We start from the raw sequence: 10,611 nt of genomic DNA, 5'->3' as shown, positions 1-10,611 counted from the left end.
CAAAAACAGACACATAGATCAATGGAACAGAATAGAGAGCCCAGAAATGGACCCTCAACTCTATGGTCAACTAATCTTTGACAAAGCAGGAAAGAATGTCCAATGGAAAAAGACAGTCTCTTCAACAAATGGTGTTGGGAAAAGTGGACAGCCACATGCAGAAGAATGAAACTGGACCATTTCCTTACACCACACACAAAAATAGACTCCAAATGCTTGAAAGACCTCAATGTGAGACAGGAGTCCATCAAAATCCTAAAGAAGAACTCAGGCAGCAACCTCTTCGACCTCAGCTGCAGCAACTTCTTCCTAGAAACATCGCCAAAAGCAAGGGAAGCAAGGGCAAAAATGAACTATTGGGACTTCATCAAGATAAAAAGCTTTTGCACAGCAAAAGAAACAGTCAGCAAAACCAAAAGACAACCGACAGAATGGGAGAAGATATTTGCAAATGACATATCAGATAAAGGGCTAGGATCCAAAATCTATAAAGAACTTATCAAACTCAACACCCAAAGAACAAATAATCCAATCAAGAAACGGGCAGAAGACATAAACAGACATTTTTCCAAAGAAGACATCCAAATGGCCAACAGACACATGAAAAAGTGCTCAACGTCGCTCGGCATCAGGGAAATCCAAATCAAAACCTCAATGAGATACCACCTCACACCAGTCAGAATGGCTAAAATTAACAAGTCAGGAAATGACAGATGTTGGCGGGGATGCGGAGAAAGGGGAACCCTCCTACACTGTTGGCGGGAATGCAAGCTGGTGCAACCACTCTGGAAATTAGTATGGAGGTTCCTCAAAAAGTTGAAAATAGAGCTACCATATGATCCAGCAATTGCACTACTGGGTATTTACCCCAAAGATATAAATATAGGGATCCGAAGGGGTACGTGCACCCCGATGTTTATAGCAGCAATGTCCACAATAGCCAAACTGTGGAAAGAGCCACGATGTCCATCAACAGATGAATGGATAAAGAAGAGGTGGCATATATATACAATGGAATATTATGCAGCCATCAAAAGGAATGAGATCTTGCCATTTGCAACGACGTGGATAGAACTGGAGAGTGTTATGCTGAGTGAAATAAGTCAATCAGAGAAAGACATGTATCATATGACCTCACTGATATGGGGAATTCTTAATCTCAGGAAACAAACTGAGGGTTGCTGGAGTGGGGGGTGGGGTGGGAGGGATGGGGTGGCTGGGTGATAGACACTGGGGAGGGTATGTGCTATGGTGAGCGCTCTTAATTGTGCAAGACTGTTGAATCACAGATCTGTACCTCTGAAACAAATAATGCAATATATGTTAAGGAAAAAAAAAGAAGAAGATAGCAGGAGGGGAAGACTGAAGGGGGGGAAATCGGAGGGGGAGACAAACCATGAGAGACGATGGACTCTGAAAAAGAAACTGAGGGTTCTAGAGGGGAGGGAGGTGGGAGGATGGGTTAGCCTGGTGATGGGTATTAAAGAGGGCACGTTCTGCATGGAGCACTGGGTGTTATGCACAAACAGTGAATCATGGAACACTACATCAAAAACTAATGATGTAATGTATGATGATGAACATAACAATAAAAAATTTTTTAAAAAAGGAATCAAGATAGCAGAGCCAGTGAATGGCAAATCGGGGGTCCAAATTTAGGCCAGTCTGATGCCAAATCTCTCTCCCTTCCCACCACATGGCTGCTCCTATGGGACTCTTATGGCCCTTAAAGCATGTGGGAAACATTTTTTGTTAAGAGAAAGGAAGCAAAGAGCTTACTTTTAGACATCTAAATTCAATTAAAGAAAAATATAGGTCTCCCTTTCCTAGCAACCATAGAATCAAAAACTCCTTGTGTAAGAAATCTATGCCCCAGTGAGACTGAGAAACTATCTAGAAAACACCAATGTTCTTCTGGTCATCAACCATGTATTTGTTCAGGCAACTGTAGGTGTATAGGACACTGTCTGGTTCTGCTGCTAAGTTTGTAGAATCCTGGGAGTAGAGGACAAGATGACCTCAACAAGTAAAAGAAATACAGCAGTCACAAATAGGGTGAGGAATAGTGACATGTTGAGGACATTTAGACCAGGAAAGTAGGTAGGAAATAGAAACTGACTAGGAATACACACACATACACAGACATACACACACGCATGCAGAACACAGTGGTTTGGAGTTGAAGGAAGTAGCTGTTTTTAAATACTTTTTAATAATTTTACCAAAAAGAAAAAATCCTTTATGACTGTTAATTGTTTATGTGCCCGTCTCTCTTATTTTGTTTTGAACTTCTTGAGTTTAGTATGCTGTTTATCCTTGGATCTTAAGATCTTGCACAGTGATTGGCACATGGCAGATATTTAATATATGTTTTCCAATGGGATGGATATATAGACACAAGAGTGAAGAGTAAAAAGATATTAGAATAAATAAAGGAATGAATATGAACGGCTGCATTCACAAATGCATTTGCACTAGTAGTATTTCTCCGAATAGTAGGTGCTTTAAAGTTAAGATTGTTATCAAAACCGTATCACCCTTCCTGCCCTGTTGGAAAGAATTAGGTCTAGATTTGGGGGCGGCAGCCATGCAGACAGTGGTAGTGAATGGGTTTCATAGGTCAGGAATTTGGTGGCAGAGACTCCTCAAATACAAAGGAAGGCAATTGGTCAAAGTATTATTTTAATACATTGCTGATACTCAAATGTCAAGGAGACCAAGCATAAATCTTATAATGGACACTTCTTGGCTATCTCTTTGCCATCCACCACCCTCTTTGCTAATGGCCTGACTTCCACGTGCTCTCCTGGCGTAGAGCTCATAAGTTAGGCCATGCCATTCAACCCAGTCCACCCCCTAGCCAGAAAGTTGATCCAGGGCAGTTCTATAACCTTAGCCAATTAGCATGAATCTCAAGACTTATGCTGAGAAATCTCAGGGAAAGAAGTTTTCGCATCTGCTGGATGAGGCAAGAAGACGTGTTACTCCAGGAGCTGTTGGTATGCATCTTGGGAACAAAGAAAGAACCAGACTTAGTGTGAAGTCAGGAAGAAAGGTGGGGAAAAAAATCAAGTCTTTAGTGAGAGCATTCTCTGAGGCTGAAGCTTTGTCTCTGAACTTTTCAGCCAGTTGTTTTCCTGTTATTTATAATGTAATGCTTCCTAACTGAGACCATCATCGCTTATCAAACAAAATCACATCTGGAGCAATAAGTGGGAGAGTGGTCCTGAGGGATCACCTCAACTTCAGCCCGTGATCACAGTAGACGTATGACACACAACAGTAGTCAACAATGTAAACGATCATAAAGGTCAAATGGAAGTAAAGTAGGTATGAGCAACTGTAGGGACTCTCTCTGCTCACTTGTTTGTTCTTATGCATCTTTAAAGAATCTTGGCTGGGCCAAACACCCCTACAACCAGACTTCAGGGCTCACTGGGGATACTAACTGACCTCTCATCGAGAGGCATCTCTAGAGGACTCCCTTACTCTCCAGCTCTTTCCTAATCATGACCCTGTTGCTAAAACAGGCAATGCAACTGGGTATCCCTCTCCCTAATCACAGCTGCACCGACAGCAACTATGACAGAACGGACTGAAAATGTGGAATTTAGGAATTGGGGAAATGAGAAAAGCTCTAGAGTGGCTATCACTTGAAAGAAAGAAAGAAAGGAAGGAAGGAAGGAAGGAAGGAAGGAAGGAAGGAAGGAAGGAAGGAAGGAAAGAAGGAAGGAAGGAAGGAAGGAAGGAAGGAAGGAAGGAAGGAAGGAAGGAAGAGAGAAAGAAAGAAAGAAAGAAAGAAAGAAAGAAAGAAAGAGAAAGAAAGAAAGAAAGAAAGAAAGAAAGAAAGAAAGAAAGAAAGAAAGAAAGAGAAAGAAAGAAAGAAAGAAAGAAAGAAAGAAAGAAAGAAAGAAAGAAAGAAAGAAAGAAAGAGGTAGGGAGGGAGGGACAGAGGAAGGAAGGAAGGAAGGAAGGAAGGAAGGAAGGAAGGAAGGAAGGAAGGAAGGAAGGGAGGGAGGGAGGGAGGAAGGGAGGAAGGGAGGAAGGAAGGAAATCCCGGAGTGTATCGGGGGCTGGGGGAAGGAGAAGATTGAGGAACAGCTGTCAGCTGGAAATTGGATACAGGGCAACGTAATCATGGATGGATTTGCAAAAAGCTCAGCTGGTTTACAACAAGGGATGGAACTTTCCAAGCCCACATCACCCAAGTTCAGGAATATGTCGCCTGCTGGATGGGAACTGAGGCGGCCAGCCACAACCACTTCATTCAGTGAGCCATGGATCTGATTACTCAGGGAGTTTCACTGGCAGCCCATCCCCTGAAGTAGATACTAAGCCCCTTGCTAGGAAAGTATAGGGTGATGCAATGAATTCCAACAGGATGGGGCAGGAACAAGAAAGAAAAACACACAAAAACCTCCAAATCTTTTCTAAGTCAGCACAGCAACTGCAGGATTTAAAAAGAAATTCCAATCCATGGGACGACGGCCAAGCCAGGAGACACCATAATTACAGGAGGTAAGACTTGGAATAGGATAAATTAGAAACATTGCCCCAAAGTTACAGATTCAAGAGGAAATAAAGACGACACACACAGTGAAATTTCTGTGATCAGGAGAATACATCAGGATTAAAGAATGTATATATTTGTAAGGAGCTATATTCACATAAATTTAAATTTATATAAGTACGGAAGTATGAATGCATATCCCCACTAGTTCTCTTTAATTCAACAAACATTCAACTAACTGTGAGCCAGGCACTGAGTTAGGCCCTAGAAATAGAACAGGGTTTCTCAACCTCGGCACCACTGACATTTGGGACTGGGTAATTCTTTCTTGCAGGGAGAGGAGTTGGTATGGAGACCATCCTGCACATTGTAGGATTTTTAGCAGCTTATCTGACCTTTACCCACTAAATGCAGTAGCAATCCCCCCCACTCCAGTTGAGACAACCAAAACTGTCTACAGAAATTGCTAAATGTCTCCCCTGAGTGAGGTGCACAAAATCCTTCCTGGCTGAAAACCATGGAATAGAGCAGTAATTAAGACAGGATCATCACACAGTTCAATGCCTATGTTCCAGGGTTAAACTATCTGTATTTGAATCCTGACTCTGCAACTTATTGGCTGTGTAACACCGGGAAAATGATTTAATATATTTCTAACTTCAGGATCCTCATCCAGATAGTGAAAATAACTCTGTGGAATTGTTATGAGGATTAATCAGAAGCTCTATGTAAAATATTTGACACAGTACCTGGCCCAGATTAGGAATGCAAATCTTTTTCCAAAGAGCTCACAGTGTAATGCAAAGCAATAAGAGCACGTATACAATTAATTTTCATAGATTTCCCTTGAGTCATATTCAATGTTTCTCCCCTATTGCCAAAATCTCATTCCATCTCCAATTCACTTCTGTGACTTCTGCCACCGCCATGAATTAAGACTAGAGACTTTGCACCAAGCCTCCTCTTCCATCCTTCTCCAAGTAGCCTCCATCTTGCTGCCAAAGTTTATTTCCTGAAGATCAACTCTGAAAATCATTTTCCTTACGTCATTGACTCCACATGGCTCTGTCTGGCATTCAGTCTTCCACGATTTGGATTCATCATGGGTTCCCCAGCCCACCTGTTCCTCAAGAATTAGTGCAACTCCAACGTCCTTCAGAATGTTTTTCCAGATCCCCCCACATAGAAGTTCTGTCTTCCTCTGCCGCATACTCCCCTGTGCTTTCAGACGCCTATAAATGAACTCCTAACAATCTGCCTCATTTAAGAGTTCTTCATGCTGATCTGTCTCCTGTGTTAGTGTGAGAGCTACTGAGAACTGACACCGATCTTTCCATCATGTCCGTATCCTCAATGCCCTCAATTCTGTATCTGCCACTGTGGAGTTATTATATACTACACTCAAAAGTAAATAAATGACACAAGGGAAAACGGAATCCAAACAAGAACTGGCCAGAATTCACACTATTTGGCCAGCCAGTGGTTCTTGGCCCAGTTGATCAGAATCTCTAGAATAGGACCTCAAACATCAATATTTTTTTTAAAGATTTTATTTATTTATTTGACAGAGAGAGACACAGCGAGAGAGAGAACACAAGCAGGGGGAGTGGGAGAGGGAGAAGCAGGCTTCCCGCGGAGCAGGGAGCCCGATGTGGGGCTCGATCCCAGGACCCTGGGATCATGACCTGAGCCGAAGGCAGACGCTTAATGACTGAGCCACACAGGCATCCCTATGTATTTTTTAATTCTTGCAGAAAACTAGGATTAATCGACTATATGGAATACATGAGAATAGTTTCCCCCTCTGGGATGGGCAAGTTTCATTTTTGGGGCCAAGCCCAATTAATCAACAGTGGCTGCCTGGAGCAATGCCTTGAGAGGGGTTTTGAGGCTCCCCAGACACTCAGAAGAAGAGAGTATGGTGATTGATTAGCAATGTCTGCAAGAGCAAGCAATCAGGGGGCTGCAACAATCCCACGGCTAATTGACCTTTCTGTGATTGATGCATTAGGAGGAGGAAGGGGATGGACCTAATGACATTTAAGTATCGTTTAAATATGTTTGTATTTATATATGTGTGTATTTACATATACACATATGTATATATGTAAACATACACAGAGACACAGATATATCTGTGTTATAGAATAATAACTACCATTTTTAGCTATAGGCTAAAAACTGAATTAAATACGGGAGGTGTTACTGTACCACTCTGCTGTGGGCTCTGGCCTCATAGTGTGGACAATCTAGGGGAAGGCAGGTACTTATAAAATAATCGCACAAGTAGATAATTTAAAAGTGAGAAAGAAAACTAAGGGATGCTCTATAGATCCCCCAAAGGGGATACTGGATTTGTTTGGAGGGCCAGAGAAGCCACCCCAAGAAAGTGGCACTTGATCTGAGATCTGAGAGATGAGAAGAATTTAGTGAGGAGGACAGGGGAAGAGTTTTTCAGGCCAGAGGCTGACCGTGAGAGGGGCCTGGGATGTGGTGGTGGCAAGTTACTTCAACTCTGTTCAGGTCACCTGCAGGTGGGGGACTAGCAAATCACGGCCCACAGGGCTGTAGCAGCCGGCTCCTACAGGTCACACACACAGTGCCACGTGTGCAACCACAGGCAGGGAGGAGCTCTTCCCCTATAAAAAGTGGGAACACTTTTGGAGCCAGAGAGACTTGGGATCAGGTTTTCGCTCTGGCATTTACTAGCTGTGTGGCTTGGTCTAATAATTTCACCTCTGAGCCTCAGTTTCCACATCTGTCAACTTAAGGTAGTAACTAATTGGATGGAGAAGACCACAGTGGTGAAGAAGAGCCTGCACTCTGGAGTCAGACTGCCCATAGTCAAATGCTGGCTCCAGGACTTTCGAGCTGTGTGGATTGAGCACACGCACCTCCCTGTGCCTCAGTTTCTTCCTTTTCTTCATCTGTAAAATGAGGATAATAATTGGGTCATTTGTGAAGATTAAATGAGACAAGGTAAGTAAAAGCTTGGACACAGAGCCTCTCACACAGAATGTCCTTGGTAGAACTGACTCTCTTGGTAAATTCTGACTTAGTGGAATTTTCTCTGCATTACGATTCGATTGGAACATTACCTACTCACAGGGAGTTAATTCTGATTATTGCCAAATGAAAGCTACAAAAGGCCTTGGGTTTTCAGAACTTTCAAGCCAAGAGAGCCACAGCTGAGCCGGTCTGGTGCTGACATGGATGATGCTCTGGGTTAACATGGCAAGTTGCTCCTTGGTCCCAGATGCACCCCTGCAAGCTTTGAGTTGCATGTTCCACAAAGCCAGGTACCCACCCAGCACCTAAACACTCCAGGTGTGAGGCTAGCCTGGCTTCCCAGTGACCAGCGGGAAGGCAGAGAAGTCCTGGTATCATGTTATTTATAAAAACAGAACAGGGGAAAAAGCTGTAGGAGAGGGGCTTGAGTTTTCCCAAGTCTCTAAGGCCTCAGCACAGCTCGGAGCAGGTAGACACGGAAGACACTCAGAGTATCTCCATCCAGCAAGAGTTGTGTACTTTTGTACTCAATAAATATGTCATTACTGCATTTCTGAATAAATGAAGAAGATGAAGGAAGAGAAGTGGAATGATACTGTTGGCCCTTTACATAGATTCTCTTACTGGATCCTCAAAGCAATAACCCAGATAGTGACCATCTGCCTCACTTAGCAGGTGTGAAAACTAAGTTTCACGAATTACGTGGCAGAACCATCTGACTTTAAGGCTTTGCTTTGAAAAACAAGCTCCACATTTCTCCCCACAAGCTTCATGGATATTAGAAGATGTTAGTCAATAAAGGGACAGATACAGAGTCAAATCTCAAGGCTATAAATGGCCACTTAAATAACCTTAGACAAGTCTCTCTCCCGAAGTACTGCTCAGAATCTTTAATATCAAAGTGAACACTATGAATCTGCAAATAGGGGTGTGTTACCTGTACGACCTCAGAGGCCATTCTTCACAGAGGGTCTTGCAGGACTAGATTCAGGTGGCTCACATATTGCTAATTCCATACCATGTTCTACTACCTTTCTGACTGATAAAGTATGAATGAAGGAATGAATTGAATGATATCTGATAAACCCCAGGGATCAGATCTGGAATATGAGGTATGACCAATACATGAGTTTGCTGGGGCTGCCACAACAAAATGCCAGACTCGGTGGCTTAAACAACAGAAATTAATTTTCTCACCGTTCTGGAAACTAGAAGGCCAATATCAAGGTGTCAACAAGGTTGATTTCTTCCAGGCCTCTCTCTTTGGCTTGCAAATGGCCATCTTCTTGCTGTGTCCTCATGCAGCCTTTTCTCTCTGTGCGTGCATCTTTGCTGTCATTTTCTGATGAGGACATCAATTACACTGGATTAGGGCCCCCATGCTTATGACCACACTTAACCTTAGTTACTTCTGCAAAGGCCCTATCTGCATATACAGTCACACTGGGGGTTAGGGCTTCAACATATGAGCATGTTTGGACTGAATCCATGAGCCCGCAAGTCCATGAACTGAGCCTATTCTCTCAGTCAGAAGGGGTAGATGGGAGATACCTGGCATCGGGCCATAAACGGCTGGGCAGCCAGAGCACCTTAGCACAGAGGTAACAGTGGAGGATCCACTGGGCAGGAGAGGACATGCATCAGAGGGTAGCCCACTCTATCCGTGTGCACAACCAGGAATAGTGAGAAGGCAGTAAGATACATGGAGGGGGGGAGAAGGGACTGCATTCTAACAGGACTTGTTAAAATTCTAGGGAAATGTTTCCTTGAAAAAACAGTAGGTAGAAATAACAGGGGCAATAATGTTTTCTACCCAAGGTCCATGCTCCAAAAGTAGCACTTTTTTTTTTTTTTTTAAGAGAGAAAACGAGAGTGGGCATAGGGGCAGAGGGAGAGAATCTTTCAAGCAGACTCCACACTGAGTGCAGAGCCCGAAGCGGGGCTCAATCCCACAGCCCAGGAGATCATGACCTGAGCTGAAATCCAGAGTCAGATGCTTCACCAACAGAACCACCCAAGCACCCCCAAAAGTAGCATTTTTTGAAGTTAAAAGACATTCAAGCAACTGGTGTGGGTAAACAGACTATGAGACACAAGAGAAAGTAGTAGAAGGGCGGCATTTTTTTGTGACCTTTCAATGTTCCCCAGCCCAACTCCCAGCTCCTCTCCCTGGGATGTTAAATGGGGTTAAGCTTCTGAGAAGAAGGGGGTCTCAGGAAATAGGGAGTTTGGAGGGGTCGAAAGCAAAGTCCTAGGAAGGGACTGGGGAAGTAGACAGATTACTGAGATGTCATACTTTATCAGTGACAATGCTTTTGGCTGCAAGTAATAGGGGGAAAAATCCAAGTGGCTTGAAGACTAAGGGAATGCTTGAAAGAGGGATGTTAAGAGGGTTGGTTAATTCCGTGGGGCCTTCATGAAGGATTCAGCTTACTCCAACCTTCCATGTTGCCATGCTCAGTGTGTTCTCAGGCTCAGACCCTTTGTGGTCCCCAAAACAGTGGCTGTAGCTTGGCCATCACAGGTAGGCACATCAACATCCAGAAGCAGCAGCACGGCACCCGCAGTTCCCTTCTGAATATGAGGAAAACCTTCTCCACGAGGCCCTGAGCCATCATTCGCTCATGTCATTAGCCAAAATGAGTTACAAGCCCACGCCTAAATCAGTCACTGTGAAGTGGACTGGTCCCATGATAACTGGCTTAGAACAATGAGGAGTCAGTCACTCCCTGAGTATGGGGCCAACTTCCCTCGATGGCCATAGATGGTGTACACCTGAGGAAAATCAGAGCTCTGTTAGCAAGGAAGAAAGGGTACAGCCATTTAGTAATAGCAGCCAACAATGACTGGAGCAAAGCTGAACCTCAATGATAGGAACAGGGGACACAGCAAGAACCAAAACCCCAGGAATTGGGAGCAAAGAAAAATTTCCATTATGGTGGTTAAATTAAAGGGATATCGGGTTCACAAAGGGTTATAGGAGGGGAATGTGTAGACCACAATGTGCAGACATACCTGCCCTGTGTTGAATGAGAGAGGAGTGGCAGAAGGGGGGCCAGGCTGCTTGCATAAGAGAAAAATCAGTCAGCTGC

The 10,611-nt window shown here is 43.8% G+C and overlaps 1 long non-coding RNA gene across 1 annotated transcript; it reads right to left on the bottom strand.

The window, feature by feature from the left end:
• Positions 1 to 6,120: 6,120 nt before the first annotated feature.
• On the bottom strand, positions 6,121 to 10,333 carry LOC118530825 (uncharacterized). The gene is made up of 3 exons (XR_004914827.2): positions 9,954 to 10,333; positions 8,717 to 8,861; positions 6,121 to 7,437 (listed from the first exon to the last, which is right to left on the bottom strand). It is a non-coding gene; the product is annotated as an uncharacterized LOC118530825 (long non-coding RNA).
• Between the last annotated feature and the right edge of the window lie 278 nt (positions 10,334 to 10,611).

This window comes from Halichoerus grypus, chromosome 5, assembly GCF_964656455.1.
Source record: "Halichoerus grypus chromosome 5, mHalGry1.hap1.1, whole genome shotgun sequence".
Classification (NCBI taxonomy): Eukaryota; Metazoa; Chordata; class Mammalia; order Carnivora; family Phocidae; genus Halichoerus; species Halichoerus grypus.
The sequence above is the reverse complement of the archived record's forward strand: the minus strand, read 5'-3'. Positions and strand labels throughout refer to the sequence as shown.